The following is a 15,006-nucleotide window of genomic DNA, read 5'->3' as shown; positions in this document are numbered from 1 at the left end:
ATCAGCTTTTTGATTGTGAGGGGCTGAGAGCTATTGTCCAAGATGAGAGGGCTATTTACTTTGAGCAACTGCTCCTGGTCCCTCATCCCTGCTGTACTGACTCCATCTTGATCTCCTACTGTCCCACTCTCCGCCGTTAGAGTTCCAGCCATAACGGTCTGATTATTGAAGTGAGTGGTGAGGAAGTTTACCCAGTTTGCTTCCGAAATATGTGATCCAATACCCATATGGTGTGGGTGAGTGATCCTATTCACCGTCTTCCAGAAGCGAGCACTGTTGTTTCTATTTGTGTCATGTAACAGTCTAGCCCAAAAAAAGTTTTCAAAGTTGCTGTTTATGTTCCATTTCACACTTTTTAATTTTGCCCTTTGCTTGTTCAAGGCTGCTCGTACAGTGGCATTCTCTGGAGATCTTCTCAGCCTGCGGAGTGTTGCGTTTATTGATTTTGTGGCGTGTTTCAGTTGCTGTCTCTGGGCATACGAGATTTTGGTCTTCTCCCATACTTTCCGGGAGTAGTTTATTGTTTTTGTGTGATGCTCTAAAAGCTTGGCCATGAACTGATCCCAATGGTCGATTGTGTCTTCTTGGCTGAATATTGGCTAATTAAACAGTTGAATTGCTACTTCGGCCTGAGAGTTTATGTTGTTTAGTGTACATGTTATCCTTCTTAGGTTGGACATGGATATGCGCCCCATAATTACATCTGTACTGATGGGACTTGCTGCTGTCGCTTTATTTGAAATTCTTGTGGGCGGTGGTCACTATCTCCCTTGTCCCCCATTCTGTACCCAAGTATATATGGGAAGAGAGCGAGGCTTACAAAGGTATAGTCCAGTATGGAGCTTGTTGTGAGAGAGTAGTAAGAGTCCACTGGTGGTATATCATCCGCGAATCTGCAGTTTAAAGCTCGTAAATTTAGATGTTATAGTTCTGCAAGTAGGCAACTGCTGAATGACTCACTTTTGGCTGGTCACATTCCCAACGCGTTTAAAGAAGCCATAGTGGTCCCTCTCCTGAAAAAACATGGAGCCAACCCCATCAAATTGTCTAACTATCGCCCCATTTCCTTGCTTCCTTTTCTGGCGAAAATACCGGAGGCCTATGTTGCAAAATGCCTGTCCAACTTCATGGAAGATTCAAAATACCTTGATCCTCATCAGGCGGACTTCCGCCCTGCACACTTCACAGAAACTGTGATACTAGCAGTCTTGGACACACTCCCCGACAACACGGACAGAAGCTCCCCTCAGGCACTGGTACTGCTTGACCTTTCCGCCGCCTTCAACACGGTCGACCATACCATACTGGCAGACCGTGTCAGGCAAGCAGGCATTCAGGGCGTCACCGCTGATTGGCTTAGCTCATTTCTGGAGGACCGGTCCCAGGCCGTTCGTGCAGGCCACTTCACAGCTCCCAAACAAAGAACTACGTGCTTTTTTCTGCAAGGCTCCTCACTCTCCCTCCACCTGTTCAACCTCTAGATCTTCTCCTTGATTCAGTCCCTCAAAGACAGAAAGGTCACCGTTTCAATTACACGGACGACCTGCAGCTGGTCTTCTTGATCGACAACTCCCACAGCTCTGTCACAGAATTCCAAGCCACCATGCTGCACATACAACAGTGGATGGATCACAACCACCTCAAGCTTAACCCGGGTAAGATGGAGTTAATCCTCACTGGAGACAACCCCAAGATCTGGGGACCACACTACTGGCCGACAGAGCTTGGGTCCTCACCCACTCCCTCCCCCTCGGTTAAAACACTCGGACTCACCCTTACCAGCGACCTCTCACTTAAAACCCAGGTCGGGTCTGTCATATCTAAATGCTTTTTCCAACTGCGAAAGATCAGGAAGATCCGCCACTTACTCACACAAGACGGCCTGACCCAGGTAGTGATAGCCACGGTCCTGTCGCACCTGGACTATGCAAACTCGGTCTACCTGGGCATGCCACTGTACCTGTTTAAACGGCAACAGATGGTCAAGAATCAGGCCGCCAGACTGATCCTTCAATAACCCAGGTGGCAACCTGCGACCCCACTCCTTAGGAAACAGCACTGACTCCCCATTCTCCAACGCTGCACTTTTAAAGCTGGATGCTTGATTTTCAAATACTTGCATGTTCAAAATCCCATATTCATCAACAACTTGATTCTCAAGCACACCCCTTCCTGCAACCTCCATTCAGCTCACCTCTCTCCACCCCCAAGTTCAAACGGAAATGGCTGGGAGGCTGCAGATTTGCGACTCTTGCCCCTAGTCTGTGGAACTCCTTTCCCCTGGAGATGCATGCTTGAGCTGACCTCCTGAAATGTAGAAAGTTACTCAAAACTTGGCTCTTTGCGCAAACCTTCAACTGACTTCTTAGCAGGTAATGGACGGTATCCTATGACAGCGCCATGAAATCTTCTGGTGTACGTGCGCTCCATAAATTATTCTTAACATTAACATTAACATTTACTGTTATTTAGTGGTTAACAATACATTCAACTAGTCATTGTTTCTCCTTATAAGGCTGTTTCTCTTTCTTACTTATTAAGAAATAAATATTCTTCACAAATGCACAGATGAGTTAAGGGAAGGTAAAAGATTGTTGCTTATGGACATAGGCCCAGGTGGTTATATGGTACACAAAGTAAACATTATTGGATATTTTTTAAGTGATATGTAGTTCAAGTGGCATTGACCCAAAGGAAAGATTTATGTAGCAAATAAAGGGGACTCAATTTTAGGTTGGGCTCACCTAGAGGTAATGGGTATCAGCTTAGACCGTAGAGCAATTCCTCCAGTTTAAGTAGTTTATAAATTGTAGGGAGGGAATGAAGGGTGAGCCATTGCTGTGGGAAAGTGATTACATGTTTGTACCAGACATGCAGAGGAACTTTCCTAATGTGTTTTCAGAGACTTCGGGAAGATATAAAGGTTTTGAGCATAGATTTTGCAATAAAAGAGGGAGCTATTCCAATCCAGCACAGGGTCATAAATGTGCCTTTTACATATTGTGGAATGCATTAAGCAATGGTGGAGGAGCTGTGTAGAAAAAACGTTATAGATCTGATTGAATTTTCTCCATGGGGTTCCTCCCATAGTAATCTCTTTCAAAAGTTCAGGTGAGCTTCATGTGGTATCCTAGGTTATAGAACCCTCCCTATCAATGTTTCTGTAAACTAGGAGCTAGTGGCTCTTGGGTCAGACTGTAACGGAAGATTAAGACTTCAGCTGCTGCTTCACGGAGTGCTCTTGTGAATGAGGTCCACTTTCATGGAAACTTAATAAAGCATTTACTAAATCTCGCTTTCACCACCTGGATCACCTATATTATATTGGCAACGACGTGGAACGACCCTCATGTCAACAATCTCACCATCAGGTTTTAAATGACAATGGAAACCAGGGACTGGAAGCGAGTAGAAAATCAAGAGTTTCCACAATTTAACTGTGTTGGACCTCAACACAGATACTTCGATTCAAAACGCATTAAGTACTGTACTTTTAAAATAATTTTATTTTGCCAGCCAAACTGTTACTCACGGTTCACCGAGCGCGCGCTCTGAGCTTCTCGTGCTCCAAAAATTCACCTGTGATGTCTTGTACGTTAGTGCCTCTGTGACAGGCCCCTTGCTCCAGGTCATTGAAACACAATGCTTCACGTTGCATGACCACGTTGGCGGCCATCTTTAAAGAGCCGAACTGTGTTTCTGCCTATCACATTTCATTACCAATCTCCTCGTCCAGGTTGGATGCATCTCGTGTTCTTCCATCTATTTTACAACAAGGTGATGCGCACACATTTATCCAGTTGCGTGTCATTTCAGCTCTCAAAGTTGATGCGGTGACACACATACCTTGGTTTTTAATGAATATTTATTTCTTTAAGCTCCTTTCAATACCTTTACCGTTTTTATTTTAGACGGTGACATGCTCACCTTGGCTCCTTTAATAGACTTTATCTCCACTTGGGTGTCATTTTAGCTCATACCCTCCAGACGGTGATAAGCTCACCTTGGTTCTTTCTTTTACCAGAGATTAATATCTTTATGAACTTTCTACACAGTGACGCGTTCACCTTTATTCATTGCATGTCTTCTTTTACTTACACGTTGACACGCGCACCTTATTTGTTGGTCATCCTATTACACTTTTTATCTATTATATTGTACTATGGCTATGCAAAATCTTCCAACCCCTTCAATTTTTTTTAATTCACCAGGTGAGCCACCTTTAAAATAGTCCAAATGGAAGAAGGTGTTTGCTCATTATGCAAAGGTGTGTGGGGCCAATTTAAGTGCGGAGAGGAAAACTTTGTTGTTGTTACATTGTCTTGGCTCTGAAGGTCAAGAGGTTTCTGAACATCTCCCCGAACTTACAGAAGATATTTTTGGCTGATCTGAATGAATATGAGATTGCCATAAAGAAACTTGATATTCACTATCTTCCTAAATTAAGCATTTTCTTGGAGAGGTATCACTTTGGTAAAAGGATGCAACATGATGGTGAGACTGTAGAACAATATATTACTATTCTTCGGAAATTGGCATCTACGTGCAGCTTTGGAGCATCTTCTGATGAACGCCTTAGAGATCAAAACATGTTAGGGTACAATTCAGATAAAGCAAAAGAGTCTATGTGGGAGAAAAATAATCCATCTTTGCATGTAGTGTTAACTATGGCAAAAACTTCAGAACATTCAAAAGCTTGTGTGGAGGTGATTAAAAAAGATTCTCTAACTACAACTGCACTAACTTCTACCAGAACAAGCGATGATAGTGTTAAGGTTGTAGTAGAAAAAGAGAAGGACAAATCTCAGAAATCTTATCAAACTAACACCAAGTTTGTTTCATAAAGTAAGTCTTCACCTAAACATCTTATTGGGAAGTGTTTTCAGTGTGGAGATGCAGGTCACTTGGCTAATAACAAAATGTGTCCAGGATGGAAAGCTATGTGTAAGAATTTTGGCAGGGAGGGCCATGCTACAAAGTGTTGTAGGTCAACCACGACTTCGAAGAAAAACAAAGTTAGAGAAGTTGAATATGATGATGAGGACTCTGTGGAAGAAATAATTATCTTAGAGAACTGTGTTGAGAAATTAGATGGTCCTCTTCAAAATGTGTTAGTGAATTGTAAAGACGTTCTGGTGCTCTGTGACTCTGGCGCTAAGATCACTTTGATTCCTTTTACATTTTATGAAACAAAGCTTAAAAATTGTGTAAAACTGTTGAAACCTGACGTAAAAGCAAAAGGGTATGGTGGCAAACCTATTAAATTAGCTGGTTATTTTTGGGGTTCAATAGAATTTAAGGATAGGATAATTTCTGGAAAAATGTATTTGTCCATCAAAGGAGATTTGTTGATAAGCTGGATACATTAACATGATGTTTTTTTTCCTTAACCCTAATTCCAAACCAATGGTTTGTTTAAGAGATAGACCCACTGTTAATTCAATTCAAATTGATTGTAACGACTTACTGGACAAGTTTTCTGATATCTTTAGGAATGATCTTGAATGTTTAAAGAATTTTGCCCATGAGATCAGGTTAAAAGAACATGCCGTTCCCAAAGCGGCCAAAGTCAGAAACGTTCCCATGGCGGTTAGGGATAACATGAAACTTCAATTAGACAAGCTTGTTGCCAAAGGCATAATTGAGGAAGTGGAAGCTTCACAATGGGTATTTCCAGTTGTGATCACCCGTAAGGTCAATGGGGAATCTCGTCTTTTTGTAGACTTGAGGGAATTAAACAAAGCTGTGGTTGTTGACCACTATCCCTTACCCAATATTAGCAAAATGCTTAGTACATTAAATGGTTTAAATATTTTTCTACCATGGATCTCAGTTGGGCTTACCACCAAATGAAACTTACAGAGAAGTCCAGAGAATTTATGACTTTCACCACACCGTTTGGTACCTTTAAATTCCTAAGAATGCCATTTGGTCTAATTTCTGCCGCTTCAATTTTTCAGCGTGGGATGGAAAGGATATTGAAAGTGTGGTGGGAGTGAAGATATATCAAGATGACATTCTGGTTTCTGGGTCAACTAAGCTTGAATATAACAGAAGGCTTTGTGAGGTATTAGATATCTTATTGAAGTCTGGTTTGCCTCTTAAACGGGTCAAGTGCAAGTTTGGGGTTCAAGAGATTGAGTATTTTGAGCATCTTGTCACAAGCAATGGGATTCAACCCTAAAAAGTTGTTGGTTGATACAATAGAGAAACTGCCTTCTCCAAAGAATAGAGATGAATTAGTTAACTTCTTGGGAATGGCCGAATTTTACAACAAATGTATTCACAAATTTGCTGAGAGGTCATTATCCTTAAGATCTTTGTTAAAGAAAAATACTGAATTTGTTTGGTCCAATCTTTGTGAAAATGAATGTATTGATATCAAATCTAGCTTGAAGAATGCATCCGACCGTGGGAGTTTTGATGTTACTGATGCAGTTATTGTGATGCCAGATGCCAGCTCTAGAAGTTTAGGTGGTGGTTTTTTTGGAAAGATGAGGAGGTGATTATAGGACAATTGCTTTTGTTTCAAGAGGTCAGCGTGGTGCTGAAAATAACCATTCAGTGATTGAAAAAGAGGCGTTACCGGTTTTTTGGGCTGTAAGAAAACTGAGGAAATTCCTTTGCGGAAGCAGATTTGAATTAAAGACAGATCACAAACTTCTCAAGGAGGTGTTTTCAAAAAAGGGTGTTAATCTCATTTCAGGTAGCATACGTAGATGGGTTATAGCTCTGCAAGTGTTGGATTTCAAGATAAACTATGTTCCTGGTGCTAGCAACTTGCAAGCAGATTGTCTTTCTAGGTTAGTTACAGATTCTGTAAGTGACGTAGAATCTTTAGAGTAGAACTTTGCTGGTGAGGACTTTAATGAAGATTTTAATGTGTGTTTTGTCACTGAAGGGATCATATAAGAGTCGGAGTGGAAGACCTCTTTAGAAAAGGATGTCTGTTTGCTGAATGTTGTGAAAATTATTTTGGAGGGTTGAATGGTTAAAAATAAGTGTCCTACTGAGTTAATGAGTTTTTGGGAGGTTCGCAATGAACTTTCTATTGTTGGTGATTTGCTTATGAGAGGGAGTAAACTTGTTCCTCCTGAAGATCTGAGATCTGTTTTGGTGAAGAGGGCTCATTCCCGTCATATGGGCATTTCCAAAACCAAGGAAAGGATCAGACACATTTTTTGGTGGCCGTCTATGGATTTGATGATTGAGAGAGAAGTTAGAGAGTGTGTGGACTGTACAAGGAGTGACAAAGTGTTAAAATGTAGGACACAGACCATGGTTTCACCGCCTGGATCATCTATATTACACCTCACTTATGTATGGATCTCAGTACTTTAAACAATGCTTGATGGGTAGATTGGCATCCGCTCCCGAGTATGCACAGGATTGTCTCAACTTTGAGCTTGAGCAGTTTGGCACATTTCTTGACCTTAGTACTAGCAAACGCTTACACCAGGTGGTTTTGGAGAAGAATTTAACATACCTCACTGCATTCGTGACTTTGGAAGGCATGTTCTAGTTCAAATGCCTGCCTTTCAGCCTTGTAAGCACTGCTTCTGTCTTTCAGAATACGATGTAGAAGGCTTTGGAAGGGACGAAGGGGCCACAGAAGGGGCTACTGTTTCCACAGTAGTGATTAGTGGAGTCTCTCCTTTTTTTTTTTGGTCTGTTGCGCCGGGATGCCCCTGGGTAAGCTGAGCGCGTTACAAGTTTCATATTATTATTATTATTCATAACTTTCCAAGATGACACTCTGGTGTTTTGGTAAATGTTGAACAACATGACTCACATTTAGAAAAGTCCTCTATGCATTAGCAAACTAAGAATTGACAATGAAACATAAGAATTGTCAGTTTAGAGCTGAGACTGTCAAGTACAGAGGCACACGATTTCCAGAGATCATATAAACCAAAGAACTGCCAGGTGAAAGCAATATTAGAAGCTCTAGAACAGATTACCAATGAACAAATAATGTTGTTTTTGAGACACACTAACTTCTATGTGCAATTTGTGGAGGACTATGCCTCCAAAGTGGAACCATTGTGAGAACCTCTAAAAAACCCATTAAATTTGTTTGGAGAAATTAACAGAAAGACATGACGAGTGCGTGAATTAGGAGTTGTTGGCTAGCACATGGGCCCTTGAACATTTTTAAATGTTTCTATGGTGGGCATATTTCCTGTTTAAAACTGGTCACAAGTCATTAGTCAGTATGCTTGCACCTGGTGAAAGAAAAATCATGGCTATATATTTGGCAAGGTCAGAGACCAGATTACAGATCTAGGAGTGTAAAAAATTGGGCTTATTAGTGAAGGGTTGGTAGCACTACTCAAACGACAACCACAATCCTTGTCAGGTTGCACCATAAAAGTCACTAAATTAACCTGTGGTTAACCCTCTGGTAGCTTGACACAAATGAGCCAGGCTTAACTTAGAGGCAATTTGTAAAGTATTTATGCAACACACAAACAGAAATAAAGAGGAAATACAACCCATGAAAAATCCCAAGCCAATTTAGAAATCAGAGAACATTGTAATACATAAAATTAATAAAACAACCAAAATACAATCAGTGTAACATTTTAGGTAATCAGACTATACATAAATGCAACCTTGAATCAAAAATGGGCCCAAGGATGCATTTTGCGCTAAGAAAATAGCATCAAATGCTACAGGATAGGAACAGCAATAGCCAGTAGTTGCTCACTCTCTCTGGGTCCCGATTTCTTAACCTGTCACACAACATAGTGTAGCACCCAAAGTTGACGCACTGCGTTGCATGACAGGGAAAGAGCAGGAAAGCTCCATATCCAGAGAGGCGTCCTCGGTTCTCACGCCAGATTCCCCTACAACAGTTCCCCTGTCCAGCTTGGCCGCAGTTCGCTACCCTCCACTGCCTGTCTACCTGGTGCCATCTGTTTGTGCCTCCTCTGCTTGTATTTTGCTCTGTTTTACCTTTCCTTCTAGTTTTTCAGCCCTCTATTTTGACTTTTCTGCTCATTTTTCTGCCCTCTATTTTGCCTTTTCTGCTCATTTTCCTGCTCACATTTTTCCCTTTCCTGATCATTTTTTTGCCATCTGTTTTTTCCTCCTTTGGTCTGTTTGGCCTTTTCCGCTTGTTCTTCTTCCCTTCTCCCACCGATTTCCTTCTCCTGCCACCCTGTGCCTGACCCACCTTCCAAGACCTATTTAATGGAGGGCACAGCCAACCCCATTGTGCAGGTCCTCATGCCAGCTTCCATGTGACAGTTCTCCTGGCCGCTTTACCCACAGTCCACTACCCTCTGTTACCTGTCTACCTGCTGCCATCTGTTTGTGCCTCCACAGCTTGTTTCTTGCTCATTTTAGCATTTTCTGATCGTTTTTCTGCCCTCTGTTTTGCCACCTTCTGCTCATTTTTCAACACTCTCTTTTGCCTTGTCTACTCATTGTTCTGCCCTCTAGTTCGCCTTTCTGCTCGCTCCTTTTTCTGCCTCTGTCTTGCCTTGCAACCCAGCAACCAGATACCACCAGGGGTGCCAGCTCCTACTCCATGCTGATTGATTGATCATGCTCTCAACCTAGTAATTGTGTACAGCAAGGCTGCCAAGCACACACCATTGCACCATAGTGCAAAGGAGTGTACATGAGTCTACATAAAGTTTTGTATCCTTACAGGACAAAATAATATGCTTAGACTAACTTTCAAACTCTTCCTACATTGAATGTGTGCTGTATAGTGCAGCACACATGCTAAGAAAGAAAAGGTAGGAGAAATAAAGACATTTCTCCTCCTTAATACTGCTTTCAAGTAACATTACATTTAGGCACAAAACCCGGTCTACTATTGGAAGTAGATCAGGATTTGAATAAAAAACCATGGGTGATTGCACAGGAATGTCCATGGAACTTCCAAATAATGCAGAATAATGCAAAGGAGCTATTTGCATTGGTTTGTGTTACTTTTTCTTCTTACAAATCAATGGAAATACAAATGTCATTGGATTGTAAATCCTAAAAAGCATTTTGTGGGGATCTGCATTATAACAGTAATGAAAACCAGGCATAAAACTTTCATAAATCTGCCCCAGAGCTCATTTTTCCTGTGTCCCTGCAGTAGTTGTTTGCCCCATATTACTTTAAATTACTCAAGCTGGCGTAATCATGCAATTTCGGTAATTTAGCATCACAAGAGTAATACTTAATTACTGAAAATATTCTGAATACTCCGCTGTAATTAAAATTTCTCCCAGTCCTAAAAGCTACCAGAGTATGTGTTCCCCACCTGCTCCAGTTACTCTAATGGAAGTACCTTGGAGGAAGTAAGACATCGATATTTTGGGACCATTCAGTCCTCCTACAAAGAAGGGGAAATATGCTTTAGTCCTGGTGGATTACAAATCAAAATGGACTGAAGTCAAGGTTGTAGAAAAACTTACTACTGAGGTAATTATACATATTTTGAAGTGTATTTTGTGGAGAAGGCCTTCCTGATAGCTTGGCCTCAGATAATCATCCAGTTTTCTAATTGCGACTTTTGTGAACAGATGTGGTACAACTGTCAAATAGATAGTGGTTTACCACTCTGATGCTCATGGCCAGATTGAGCATGTTAGTCAAGTCATTGAGGAGCCAATACAATTGGCTGTTAAGGGGGTTATCAATAGGGAAAAGGCGTTTATGGTCACATTGATATCATATAGGAATAATCCCAATTCTGCTAGATTCTTGAAGACAGTTATAGAGAAACAATAAGAGCGGTGCACAGCCAGTTTGTGATGTTGTTAGGTATGTGGTTAGTTTGGGTTCCTTCTATAAGGGTGCTCCTGCTGGTGGCGTAACCGTCCGTTTGCGCCGATAAGGTTAAGTATTAACTAAGTGGGCACACAACTTGTGTGCACATCCCAGCGGTGGGCACTCCCTCCGGTTTGTCATACAAGACAGACTCCTCTCAGTTTACGATTGGTTTATTTGTAATTCATATATAGATTTAGTTCATCGCATTCACTTCGAATTTCAATCCATATGGTTCAAATGCTTTCAACAATTAGATGATGTTAACAGTGGTGCTCCAATGCATTTCGGGCAAGGGTCGCCCTTTCTCAAGGAGCCATGAAAATAAGAACGGCAATCATTTGCTTCATAGCTCATCATAATGACGGTTTGCACAATAGAATCAATGTTTACAAAAAAACGGTGCAGTCTAAATTAACCAAGTTAAACATGCTTAAATGTAGTGTGCCAATGTCCATTGGTGGAACCAGAAATATCAAGCGAACGAATTTAATGTGCCTAGTGTGCTCGAGTAACGTCACACAGAGTGGATGAACGAACGTGATTTATAACGAGTGTTTACCGGACTGTGAAGGGTTGGGGAATTCGTGATCATGCAAAAAAGCGAAAACTCAACGAAAAAGGTGCTCACGTGATCTTGAATTGAACTTCAATGTTCACGAAAGCTGCAATAAAGGGTAATATCAGAGTTAGTAAAAGTGGTGTGGGTTATCGAGTAAATGACACGGGTTAGCATGAGAGCAGGGAATAAACTTACTGAAGCGTGTTTAGCGGGTACGCGAAGTCTCCATCGGTAATCATGGTCGGCTTAACGCAGCTAACGCGAAGCATGAGGATGTTGTTATAACGCGGCTGCGTTTTCGTAAACAGAGACGTGGGACTAATGAATGTTAGTCAGGCTTCTGCAAGTGCCATAAACATAAACGGTAGACAATATCTGAAAGACTAATGACCAAAACTGTGTCGGCCATCTTAAAAGGGGGTGAACCTATGGAGTGGACGGCCATATAATGACGGTGTTGCAAAACCAATAAAGAAATTGTGCGTTCGCAGTTTGAGCGGTGTCTATGACAATGTGTAACATACTTTACAATGGTCACTAAAACAAGTTCAACATATTCCAACTACAACGTTACATAAGAAAATCATGTAAACAAAAATATGTAAACAAAAATATACAGTGGCACAAGAGTTTCGTGTCCATATGTACCATAAGGGGTACTTATAAAAAACAGCTTAGTTCAATATGGTCATTCAGACCGAACGGTTTCAAGGATTGCAAACGGTAAATCCAAGCAGTTTCTTTTTGTAGAAGAATTTTGTTATTGTCATTTCCTTCTCTTTTTTCAATCGTTTCCAACACCATGAATTTCAGTTGTGCCACATTGTGGTTATGTTCTATGAAATGCATAGCCACACTAGATCTTTCTTGTTTAGTCCTTATATTTGACTTATGTTCATTCAGACGGATTTTTATTTTTCTCTCAGTTTTGCCTATATAGATTTTCCCGCAAGGGCATTTCAACAAGTAAATTAAATTGGAAGAGTCACATGTAGCATTTACTTTGATTTTGATTTCTGTGCCCTTCATTGGATGATTTATTTTATTGCCTTTGATGATATTGTTAAAACTATTGCAGTTGAGACATGGTCTTGTACCTTTGAACTCAAGATTCACTGAGAGAGGGTATCCACCTGAAATTGTGAATGAAGCCATGAGCAAAGTCTCCAAGATCACTCGTGATAAAGCACTTACAAGAGCAAAGAAAAGTGAAGAAACCAGGATGGTGGTAGTATCTAAATACTCCACACTTAGTGGAAGATACAAAAAAATCATATTGGGACATTGGAGAATCCTATCATCAGAACCGGAATTCAAAGACCTTTTTAAAAACCCACCAATATTTGCCTATACAAGAGCGAATAACAGGAGAGAGATTTTATCCAGAGACACAGCTCAACAAACAAAATACAAAGGTACAAGACCATGTCTCAACTGTAATAGTTGTAACAATATCATCAAAGGCAATAAAATAAATCATCCAATGAAGGGCACAGAAATCAAAATCAAAGTAAATGCTACATGTGACTCTTCCAATTTAATTTACTTGTTGAAATGCCCTTGCGGGAAAATCTATATAGGCAAAACTGAGAGAAAAATAAAAATCCGTCTGAATGAACATAAGTCAAATATAAGGACTAAACAAGAAAGATCTAGTGTGGCTATGCATTTCATGGAACATAACCACAATGTGGCACAACTGAAATTCATGGTGTTGGAAACGATTGAAAAAAGAGAAGGAAATGACAATAACAAAATTCTTCTACAAAAAGAAACTGCTTGGATTTACCGTTTGCAATCCTTGAAACCGTTCGGTCTGAAGGACCTTATTGAACTGAGCTGTTTTTTATAAGTACCCTTTATGGTACATATGGACACGAAACTCTTGTGCCACTATATATTTTAGTTTACATATTTTTGTTTACATGATTTTCTTATGTAACGTTGTAGTTGGAATATGTTGAACTTGTTTTAGTGACCATTGTAAAGTATGTTACACATTGTCATAGACACCGCTCAAACTGCGAACGCACAATTTCTTTATTGGTTTTGCAACACCGTCATTATATGGCCGTCCACTCCATAGGTTCACCCCCTTTTAAGATGGCCGACACAGTTTTGGTCATTAGTCTTTCAGATATTGTCTACCGTTTATGTTTATGGCGCTTGCAGAAGCCTGACTAACATTCATTAGTCCCACGTCTCTGTTTACGAAAACGCAGCCGCGTTATAACAACATCCTCACGCTTCGCGTTAGCCGCGTTAAGCCGACCATGATTACCGATGGAGACTTCGCGTACCCGCTAAACACGCTTCAGTAAGTTTATTCCCTGCTCGCATGCTAACCAGCGTCATTTACTCGATAACCCACACCACTTTTACTAACTCTGATATTACCCTTTATTGCAGCTTTCGTGAACATTGAAGTTCAATTCAAGATCACGTGAGCACCTTTTTCGTTGAGTTTTCGCTTTTTTGCATGATCACGAATTCCCCAACCCTTCACAGTCCGGTAAACACTCGTTATAAATCACGTTCGTTCATCCACTCTGTGTGACGTTACTCGAGCACACTAGGCACATTAAATTCGTTCGCTTGATATTTCTGGTTCCACCAATGGACATTGTCACACTACATTTAAGCATGTTTAACTTGGTTAATTTAGACTGCACCGTTTTTTTGTAAACATTGATTCTATTGTGCAAACCGTCATTATGATGAGCTATGAAGCAAATGATTGCCGTTCTTATTTTCAGGGCTCCTTGAGAAAGGGCGACCCTTGCCCGAAATGCATTGGAGCACCACTGTTAACATCATCTAATTGTTGAAAGCATTTGAACCATATGGATTGAAATTCGAAGTGAATGCGATGAACTAAATCTATATATGAATTACAAATAAACCAATCGTAAACTGAGAGGAGTCTGTCTTGTATGACGAACCGGAGGGAGTGCCCACCGCTGGGATGTGCACACAAGTTGTGTGCCCACTTAGGTAATAGATTCTTGAAGACGTCATAAACGTGGTTCATGTTTCACTTTGTGGTGGGTAAATGAAAGGTTGGGAAGAGAGTCATCTAATGGTATTATGTCTAGTGAAAAGGTGTTCAAGGGCATCTCACAGTGGGTAGAAATGTATAAAGGTGAGATGAAGGATGATGTACCACGAGAGAGGTTGACCCTCACGAGGAGTTCTACATGTCGGGAAGTATGTCCTTTTGAAATTGCCTGTGGGTAAGAAAATGGGAGTGTCTAAATGGTCTGACCCTTTAAAAGTTCGGAAAGATGTTTAAAGGTGTGGTGAAAGTACAAGGAGTGTCAATGTGTAACCTTGGAAGTATTTCAAGACATGTAAGTCAATAGGTGTATATCTAAAGATGTAGAGACTATTGTTTTCCTGGACCTGGAAATTGCAACAGCAGTTGAAAGTGAACATTGTGAGTTGAGTGGTAAGTTGGGTCAAGCAATTGAGTGGGTATTTGTTAGTAATTGTACATTTTCTTCATGAAGGTGTGTGTCTTGTTGGAATTTGGTAGTGAGCAGAAAAAGTCAAAGGGACAGCAGGGTTCTCAGGAAGTTTGATAATTTTGTTTTACTCTAGGGTGGCATAATGAACTGTTCTCCGAGAACCAAATTCCACTGTGTATTCTGGGTTGTTCCTTTCACACT

This window comes from Lissotriton helveticus, chromosome 1_1, assembly GCF_964261635.1.
Source record: "Lissotriton helveticus chromosome 1_1, aLisHel1.1, whole genome shotgun sequence".
Classification (NCBI taxonomy): domain Eukaryota; kingdom Metazoa; phylum Chordata; class Amphibia; order Caudata; family Salamandridae; genus Lissotriton; species Lissotriton helveticus.
This window is presented reverse-complemented; position numbering follows the sequence as displayed.